This window comes from Sycon ciliatum, chromosome 3 (genome assembly GCF_964019385.1).
Source record: "Sycon ciliatum chromosome 3, ocSycCili1.1, whole genome shotgun sequence".
NCBI classification, from domain to species: domain Eukaryota; kingdom Metazoa; phylum Porifera; class Calcarea; order Leucosolenida; family Sycettidae; genus Sycon; species Sycon ciliatum.
The window spans coordinates 18,851,920-18,862,199 of NC_088645.1; the positions used below are offsets into that span (position 1 = coordinate 18,851,920).

Here is a 10,280-nt window from a genome sequence, read left to right on the forward strand (position 1 = left end):
TTACTGGTGAAGTAGAGTAACACTCTTGCGCATGTTGTACGTAATGTAATAATTAATACGTACTTTGGATATTGATTGCGCTGGTGCACGCGTCGGTGCAGCGCTGGTGCACGCGCTGGTGCACGCGCTTGTGCACGCGCTGGTGCAGCCAGTTGTTTTGCGTTGTACATGTACGTGATGCAGCTTTTTGAGGAGAAACGTTTTCAACATCTTGTGTTCAGTTCTTCTTGCTTCTGGCCTGGTCGAAGTCGTGCTTTTTTCTTCTGTAAACGTCTTGGGCATTTTGGAATTAAATTAATATAGTCTAACTTATATCCTTGCGCTGGCAGGTGGTGGATAATTCCACAACACTGATTTGGAGAGTTTGTGCCCTTGGTAATGAGCAAAGTGCAAATTACTACCAACATATGGTCCTTGGACACCGCGTCACGCTATTGATTAGCGGAATGATGTGGCAACATGACACGCGGATGTTTAGAGGAGAGAGCATTGATTCGCATGCCAATTGGCCACGCTCCATCGCGTGCATCAGTGATGTACAAATGTCCAACGCTCAGCCACACAGAATTAACGGAGTACACTCACTGTGCTTAGATGGCATGGCGTCCCAGCATAGTACACAATGATAATATCAATGCATCTAGGCTGGAACGTAGTCCAATCGACAGGCAATATGGTTGACAGTACTGATCCTACTGGTGAATTCACAAGGAAGAACAGGATGCTAGCGTAAAGAACGTCTGATATTCTCGTTTTAAGTCTGAAATGTGGCGCTGTATGGCTTAGTGAGTCACGTAACAGTTGTATGAATCTTCTTTTAACCTAAATAGAAAATCTAAAAACTCGCGCAGTAAATAAAAGGACCACGAACTACAAGATACGCTAATTATGTCCACTAATACTGCCAGTTACTAAACAATCAGGTTATGCGATAAAATTGCACGACACTGACCGACGTTACTGTCGTTCTACAACTAACTGGCTAGCAGCTCTAGCGCTTACCATTTTCGTGTACACAGCAAAAACGTTTTGATAACCACCAGCATTTTTTCCTGTGCTGGCCACGCATTTTTTCAGGCGCTCAGCTTACCTGTTCAAAGCTGCACGCGCAGCTCACAATGAAATTTATTCCTATTTCACTGTAATTTGATGGATTTTCACCATCCATGGCTTGTTGGAAAGATCTAGACCGTGGGAAGACATTTCACTGACTCAAAGCGCAACAGGCATAAAAGGTCGACTTCCATCTCCTCTCCAAGTCCCCCTACCACGCCTGAAAATAACATAAAGACTGCCTTTCATGTTTCCTTTCGTCTTCTTGCTCGTAGTGCACAGATTTTCACGATTCAAACTGCATTGGAGAGCTGAGATTCAAGCTCGTTTGTTGAAGCTTGTAGCGCACGCACTGTCTCTAGGGGAAATCCCCTATCCCGCATGAAGTCGCGAACTAAAAAATTAAATCGATCTCCAAAAAGTTAAATTTGCTAATTCAGGCCGTTGAATTTGTCGCCGCTCGGTCCTACCTTGTCGCATCGCAAATAAGTTTATATCCCTGGAAAGCTGAGCGCAAGACATTTCCAGTGGTGTCTCAACCTTAGTAATCCGAGATATTGAGACGGAGTTATGACATACATGCATGCATATAACACCCTCAACGGGAATCTGCTCTTGTTTTTCCGATGCCGTTTAATGCTCCGTCTGAAAAAGGATCTGATTATGGCAAAAATGATGCCATCAATTATACCTTCAATAGCAGGTGTGTGTAACAGCTTGAATGGGCATCTGCCCTTGTTTATCGGATGCCATTAAGCATTTTAGGCTCCTTCTCATAAAGGACCTGACTACGCCAAACGTTATGCCGGTATATTCCGCTTACCCCTATCCGCCAACGTCCCTCACGACTTTCAACTCGTGCTTATTTTGGTTACTCTCACCCTTCCATTCTTATGCTATTTGTATACCTTGGAACTTTCCAAGTTGGAAGTCTGTTGGAGTGCGCATCCAAGATGTGCTAGAACTGTTAGCCAGTTAGTTGTAGAACGTCAGTACCGTCAGTATCGTGCAATGTTATCGCATGAGATGATTGTTTAGTATCTGGTGGTGTATGTATGTATGTATGTATAACTCATAATCGCAAGGTGATCGTAGAGGCATTAATCAGCGAGAGAATTGTGAATGATGTCTCTGAATCCAACTCTATCGTGTGCTGCATGAGAGAGAGAGAGCATGAAGGGGAAGACCCGTCCAACTTTTAATGTTGGAAATCCATGATGTCGCGGGCCTTCCTCTCGGTCGAGGTCCAGGAGTTGATTCTTGCAGGAAGGGCTTGGAGAAGACGTCATGTCTCGTAACATGGCCAAACCACATCAACTCAAATTTCTTGACCTCGTTCGCTAGCCGCATCCATGCTCCGATGATGTCATTGATTTCTACCAGGATACATTGGTTGGTAAGTGCACATTAAAGCGTAACTTGTACTTCTTTGGTCCTTTTTATACTATTCATTTGTCCTTGGCTCTCCTATCCAGTCTATGGTGAAGCAGTAGTTCCGTATAATTTGCAAATCAACCCACTGCTTTTTCCAACCGTCATAAACGGTGAAAACCCAACTCCCAAAAATATGAAACAAGGAAGACTCTGGATAATCAGTATCCCAGTGTTCTTTATGTACCTGTCTGCCTCTGTTTATGCATCATATAGACTGATGAACCCTATACATAATGTTACCTGTTGATGGGCGATGCGGATGTCACTCTCCGAAACTTAGCCTTCATCTCTTCTTATATTGTGTCCGCAGTGCTTCCCTACAATCAATGCACTCTATCGCCGACAGCTACCCTCGTAAGCTGACTATCGTGTATATATGGGATGGATGAACGCTCAATGATGTCTTGTAAAGCACGTGGAAAGTAAAAGTGGCCAGTATGAACATGATTGAAAGCGCCGAAGAAAGTAATTTGGTGACAGAATGACAAGTGAACTAAGAAAAAAGCAAACTCCTCGCGGTGCTCATATCCGTATTACAGTACATTATACTATAGGTGTATTCCTGTAATAACCTTTCCTGAAAGAATCTTACTGAGGCGATCGCAATAGAAATGAACATTGAAGAAAATAACATGTACTACAGTGTATGCTACACAATCAGCTATAAGAACTTGGCTAGGTTGTTCAAAATATAACACTTCAGTCAAATATAAAGCTTTTCACGTGCAAGCGAAAATAATGCTAAAATGTAGAAAGTGAATCTTCTGAAAAGGTTATGTCAAATACAATACGTATCAGGTAAAGCTGAAAGGTTTGCGGCCATCAACATCTGAATAGGTTATTGCCGGGAATATTGCCTACTGAAGTGAGAAAAATGACATAGCAGTGAAAGAAAGGAGCATATTATTGGCAAGAAGTGCATGACAGGTTAGAATATGTTTATGTGAAAATTAGTGTCCAGCATAGAATAAATGCGAGGTACATGCCATCATTTTAATATGGAACAGAACGTGAACATCCGTCATTGCATCACATCCTGGTGCCTAGATAGCTGATCAACTGGCGAGAGCGTAACGTAGAGGCTGCACAATGCGTAGCTCACTGCGTAGTTTGCATTTGGGAGTAGTGTTAGACCAACTCGCATCTGCAAGTCTGTCAAAATCTGCTACATCGTGTTGTCCGTGGAGTTAGCAGTCCTAGAGTTCCGCCGGATGAGGAAATTCTGTCTGACAGATCCTTATGAGACACCTGAGCTCGACCACCATGAAAGTAGCGCTCTCATTCATCAGACTCGCCCGAGTATGTTAGAACATGTCCGACGTCGCTCCATAGGCATCATTCGAGGTGAGTTGACAGGATTTCTTCGTAGTGCTCATGTAAGCTGTGCTCTCGTACATAGGAACGGCAGACTCTGTTGGTGTCTGTACAGTCATTGGTACAGCCATCTGATCGAGCCGCTCACCAATCACTGTTTCGTATATGCCAGTTTCTTCTGCCGTCTTGTTGCTGTGTTGATGCTCTTTATCAAAATCTTCACTGGACCTAGAACGTCTGGTTGTCATTCTGTATTTCCACACAACTGAATATATCACACATAAAACCAGAACTGTTCCAGCAGACGCGGAAATCCCGATTATAGCTCTACGGCCGAGTGCTGAAGGGTCCTCTTCTGAGGGCTCGAAGTGGGAAAAGGTTGCAAGTCGTTCCATAGTCGCTGAGGTAGAGAAAGCTAGCGTGTTCCTTTCCTTCGTAAATCGAGGGAATATCTGCCTTGTAGACGAAGGCCCATGAATAGTTGTTAAACCTAGGATAAGAGAGTAAAAGCATGGAAAGAGTGATCCCCTCAAGTCACACAATCTGGGGGCAATACTGGGACCAGAACGTTAAATCCTTATCTCTACCTTTGAATTAACTTGTCGTAATTATTGTTGCTAAGCCATAACCAGTGAACATGTAATGAATACTGTTTATTTACCACATATTATACATTTGACTGAAACAGGGTGTAGACATTTGTCATAAAGATACGATTACTCATAAGTTTGGTGGAGTTGAAAGAGGTTAATCCTGCAGAACGACATGACTGTCAACAACAGAACTGGCAACAGGGTCAACGGTTCTCAACAGCAATGCTCCGCCACTAAGCTATGGTGCAGTTTTCATCAGAAGACTGGTAAATCAACATATTACTTCGACTTGTGGTTTGAGCGGATCCTGAGTTCAAATGTCGCACATAGTATAATGGGTTTTTCAACAATCAACGTGCTTGCGAGAATATTGCAATAAACCAGCTGTGTCTTCAGTGCTGGAAAACATTAGACACTTCAGGGTTTATGAACTAATCGAGGAACTGTGGCATAACATGATAAGAGAATGCAGGTAATGAAGAGCATGAGCTACGGGCCACGGCAACAAAGAATGCCGAAAGTTAGTTGGAAGGTTGTTGGTTTGCGCCTTGGAGAAGTGTTGGAGCTAGGTGTCAGGTCGCCGAATGTCTCAGTACTCCTTGTCAGTTTTGTGCCATTTTGTCGCACTCGTAGACCATAATATAAGACCTGGTTACGTTGGTGGACAGTTTGTCATAATTCGTAACATTTTGTCCCTTTCCTTTCTTCATCTTAATGCAAATTTACGGTAACAAAAATACCTTTGACCTCAAAAGCAGACAACTAACACACACAGCGATCCCAACATTGACAGATTTTGGGCTAACCGGGTGTTAGCGGTGGTCGAGAGTTCCCTTCCTAAACTGACACGATAGTTTTACTTAATTTTATTTTTATTAAAATGTGTTTCAAAGGATCAGTCGGGGAAGTGAACTGCCTGAAAAGAGAAAAAAACGCCAGACCCACCAGGACTCGACCTGGGACCCTGCTTGTCATGAGAAATGCTCTAACCACTGAGCTATGGGACCAGGCTGAACCCAGAAGGCACTGACAAGTTTTTCACTCCAAAGGCAGCTCACAACACGTGCCACACATACTGATGGCACTTGGGTCTTTTTCCCTCCCCCAGTAGACCAACCACGGTCAGTTTCTTGAAACTACCAGAAGTGAAAGAAAGTGATTAAATTTGAATTTGAAGTTCTCCCAAACCTTTCCAAATAAAATGTGTTTATTACAGGAACTGTGAGTTACGAAGTCTGAAGAAAATATTGAACGGCCTCTGCTGGGATGACGACTACACCATAGCTCAGTGGTTAGAGCATCGCTGGCTACAAGCGAGGGTCCCTGGTTCGAGTCCTGGTGGTGACAGTCAATTTTTTCTTCAGACTTTTCCCGTTTGTCTCTTTCCCTCAAACCAGTTAATATTATTAAAATAAAATTAACATTTAGAATATTAGTGCAGATACCGTTTGGAGCTGTGGACTTCATGCTGCTTGTCGCAGATAGCAGTGGTGCATTCGTTGACGGAATAGTAGCTTGGGTTTCAATCGGAACTGGCAAGGTTGTTGCCGCCGCCGTGATTATTGCTCCTTCTGAATCTAGCACAATACACAAAACACAATAACATGACAAATACAGTTCAACTTGAAAGGAGCTTGAGAGAGGGTCTGCAAGGGTGGACACAAGTGTAAACAAACCTCATAGTTTTTGTACAATTTATCTAGCACCCTCAAAACATACTTGAAGTAAAACAAAACTTGGCCTTGTTTTGACCAGATATTTAAAACAAAATTTTCACTCAAAGGCTTCCCATCTTTAACAAAATATTGTATCATGTTATATTAAACTCCGATGTTAAGCCAATAATACTATTCAGAGAAAGGAAAGGAACATGATTGAAGAGTAACTGTCCACCGCTGAAACTATAATTATAATACCATAATAAAGCCACGAACGAAGTAGCGGTGAAGCATCCTGCAGCTTCATAACTCGAAGAGAATTGGTGAGCACACATGCTCATTCCCTGGGCACTGCAAATTCACAACTCATTTCATTTTACAGAATCATTTTCAACGTTTCCGCAAATTGCCCACAATAGGATGCAATATGAAGTGGAAGTCTGCCAAGGAGCAGTTATGTACACTAATTTGGTGTTCTTAGGTGTTGATAATATTTCTATGACTGCACATGTTACCTCAGCGCTAGAAATATGACATGTCTAAAACTAGTGAAAGATCACAAGTTTTCACTGACTCATATGCTGGGTGTTGGTAATAAGTTAGCACAGCGCAGATGTCACCAGATAACTTAAGAAATGTCTGAACAGGTTTCTCACAAGCAATACATCAATGTGACCATGTCAGTGTTTTCCAGAAAAGACTGTCACCTAGGTAGCCAGTGTGGTGTGACTGTTTTAGAGTAATGACCATTCAGCACTGGTGTTGATCTCTGGGCTTTCGTTTCTGATCTCTACTGCCTCTCGCAATTTGCGGCTTGCCCTGTCACTGGCTCTTGCAACCACGGACACTGCTGAGAAGACGCTGTCCCCGACACCTAGGTGGATCTCGGCATGCTTAGCATGTGGTCACCCCATGGCTTATCCACAGTGCGCCTACGAGCTTCACCGTTGTGTTCCTCCAGTCTCGTCTCCAGTGTGCAACCCGTCTCTCCGATGTATTTTTCCCTGCACAACTTGAATTGCTGCCGGTATATCCCATTTTTCTTCAAACAATAGACCGAGAGAGGGCAACAAATGAGCACACAACTGACAAAGTACTGAGAGATTCTAGAAACTTCCAAGTTGGACGCCTGTTAGGTAGCGCTTCGGAAATGTTTTAAAGGTAGGTGTAAGTTCGTCAAGAGAAGGCTCTATGAGGAGCGGGTGCGGCAGGTTGAGCATGCGTCCCTTTTTCCGCTTGTCATGTCAGCCAGTGGCGGAATGGGTCCAGCGTCAACAACACTGTATAAACGCATTGCTCATCTGTTGGCTGAGAATAGGGGTGATCACTACTCTCATATTATGGCATTTGGTAGATGCAGGATTTCCTTCAGCCTTCTGAAATCATGTATCTTGTGCATTCGCGGTTGTAGGTGTATCAATTTTAATTTGAAATGTGCACCCTCCTGCGGAGCCCACACTGCTTTGGCAGTGGCGGAGGCTCGCTTCCGACGTAACCGTCGGAGACCATCATGAAAAATGGACCAACTAATTATTCACTTGTCCTGTCTTTCTAAATAACATGTTATTGGAAATGTTCTTGGTTTAGTTTTTGGCCTTTTTCGTGCTTTGGAGTTATTTGTTGTTTTTGGAAAAAAGAAAAGAAAAAAAGGTGCAAGTTCGTCAAATGTCTCAGTATTCTGTCAGTTGTGTGCCCAGTTATTGCACTTTCTGACTATAATTATAGTAACTTGTATCATCTAGTTACAGTGGTGGACAGTTACTGTGAACTCGTAAACATTATGTTTCTTTCCATTCTCTAAATTAGACTCGAAGTCGAAGATATATTTATGAGACGAAAAGAGAACCAAAGAGCTCCAAAGTACACTCTATTATCCACCAACGCTCACAATCAGCTCACACGATAACTGTGCACGACACGGCCCAACGGTACTGACTTGATAAATTACTACCTTTTGCAGATTGCTGTATCCTAGTACATGTACATTTACGCTGTAAGTTTTAGTCATTTTTAATTTTATTTCAGCCATTCCCTGCATAATCCGGAAGAGAAAGGAACGAAAAGGTTTCATATCAGGTTTTGAACAGTCAGACGTGCACAAGGTAGCACCAAACTGACAAGGAGTACTGATGCATTCCACAGAAAGGAATTGAGATTAAGAACGGCTCGACAGCGCTACCCTACCGCCGTCCAACTGTGAAGTCCCGTGGATATTAGGGTAATTCCAAAGAGGAGAAGTTAAGCGCCATCGAGCCGAACACAAGCTGCATGCCAAGGCAAGGTGTAATGCTGGTACGATAATGGGACAGTAAGACCACTGGTCAATATGGTCTAAACACAATTTGACAACGCAAAGTTAAAGGCACTCAATTTGGGAGGCTCAAAGATAAGCAATGAAAGGCAAATTTTGCGAGGCCAAATTGTCAAAAAAAGAATGCCGATATCCTACAGTACTGTAATTTGTTAATGACTATGAAATATGAAGGCCAAACTAACTTCAACAAAATGTGTAATATCGCGCGACGATCGTTTTGATGTACGGATTATGGTGGTATTTCAGGGGTGCAGGTATTACTAAGAAGGTGAGCCAATCAAAATATTAATTCAAACAAAGAAATCGGTGGGGCACAAGATACCTCATAGTCATTAATAAAGTATTGCAGGATATTTTTTCTACTTTCTTCTGTACTTACATTCCATGAAGAGGTTGAATAAAGGCCTGCCAACACCGCCGAATTGATTTCCTTTTATCGAGCAGTGTGATTCTGATTCTACTAACACGTTAACCGATGATGGACCATAGGACTGGCGCTTCAGAGCATCTTGGGTGTTATGGAATGAGTAACTAACCTTACAAGAACCCGACCCACAGATAATCTCATCATCCCAAGTCTGACTGCTATCTCCACGACTGACAGTGTAAGACACATGGCAACGACTATAACGTCCAATCATGAAATCGAAGTTTGCAATTTTCATATCACATCGGCCCAAAACCCTGAAAGTCGTTACATATGAGATCAAACCAGACAAGCTAATCCATGCTTCTGTAGTGTTCGGAAAGGTACTGTAGTACATTATCCCTGGTCTCCCGGAAACAACGCGTTCTTCACTTAGCCAATTTCTCGTTCTGCATGCTACATCACTGTGTGAGACTCTGATCACTGTGCTGAACACAATCAATGCTGGGCACACAAGAGCAATGCATAAAGGACAAGAAGAAAAGCAGCTCGCGCCAGCAATTTCCAGAATTATCAGTTTAATACATTCCATGAACGATGGCTGGGGTGAGCTGTAAAATCATTAGTTAGCCCCATCTCTCACACAAACAAGTCAACAAAGAGGCATCTTTAGATTAAGGTTTGCTGGTTTCGAAACAACTGGTTTGGAGCTCAAAGTAGAGCTGCTGTTAGCTCAGAGCAGAGCTGCAGGTAGCTCATGTCAAAGATGCAGTAAGTTTATATCAGAGCTGCTTTTAGCTCGGAGCAGAGCTGCCGTTAGCTCAAAGTAGGGCTGGTGTCAGCTCATAGTAGACCTGCTGTTAGCTCAAAGTAGAGCTGCGATTAGCTCAAAGTAGAGCTGCTGTTAGCTCAAAGTAGAGCTGCCATCAGCTCAACTTAGAGCTGCAGAGCTAAATGGATGTAATAATAGGGCAAGGCAGAGCCGCAGCAAATAGCTAGATAACACGCGTTGTGAGAGTGGACCCGATTAGTGGGTGCGATAATAATAAGGATGGTGTGAATAAGTTGGATAGAGAGGGATGGTGGGAAAAGAAACACTGCTGAAGCACGATCCGTTGTCTGGGAGCACAACAGGGCAAGCAGGATTTGTTTTTTTTTCTTTTCAGCAAAACGGGCTGGTGCCATTTTTGTGATTACGCAGCAAAACAAAGCGCATGACGTCAGTTCAGTCTTGAAGGCAGTACGAAGCAATGCAGTGCATTGTGTGCGCTAGTTCGGGTTGTTGCTAACAAGTACTAGCGCAGGTAGTGCACCATTAGCAGGAGCACACACTTACGGTTCTTAGAATGAATTCTGATACTTTCAAAAGGTACTGTCTGTGCCTACTTTTCCGGTGATAAAAAACAAGGGACCAACAATCATAAAATGTATTGCCCATAGACAGAACGTTAGAAGTAATGACAAATAAGGGGGAAGTGTGAAGAAAACAAAGAAGCGTTGTGTGACAAAAATAGACAGCCATGGCCATAACGAAGTTTTTGAATGTT

At 43.0% G+C, this 10,280-nt stretch overlaps 1 long non-coding RNA gene across 1 annotated transcript; it reads right to left on the reverse strand.

Moving 5' to 3' along the window:
- Positions 1–2,799: 2,799 nt before the first annotated feature.
- LOC135812529 (uncharacterized) lies at positions 2,800–8,865 on the reverse strand. The gene is made up of 3 exons (XR_010552840.1): positions 8,746–8,865; positions 5,840–5,971; positions 2,800–4,291 (listed from the first exon to the last, which is right to left on the reverse strand). It is a non-coding gene; the product is annotated as an uncharacterized LOC135812529 (long non-coding RNA).
- Positions 8,866–10,280: the final 1,415 nt, after the last annotated feature.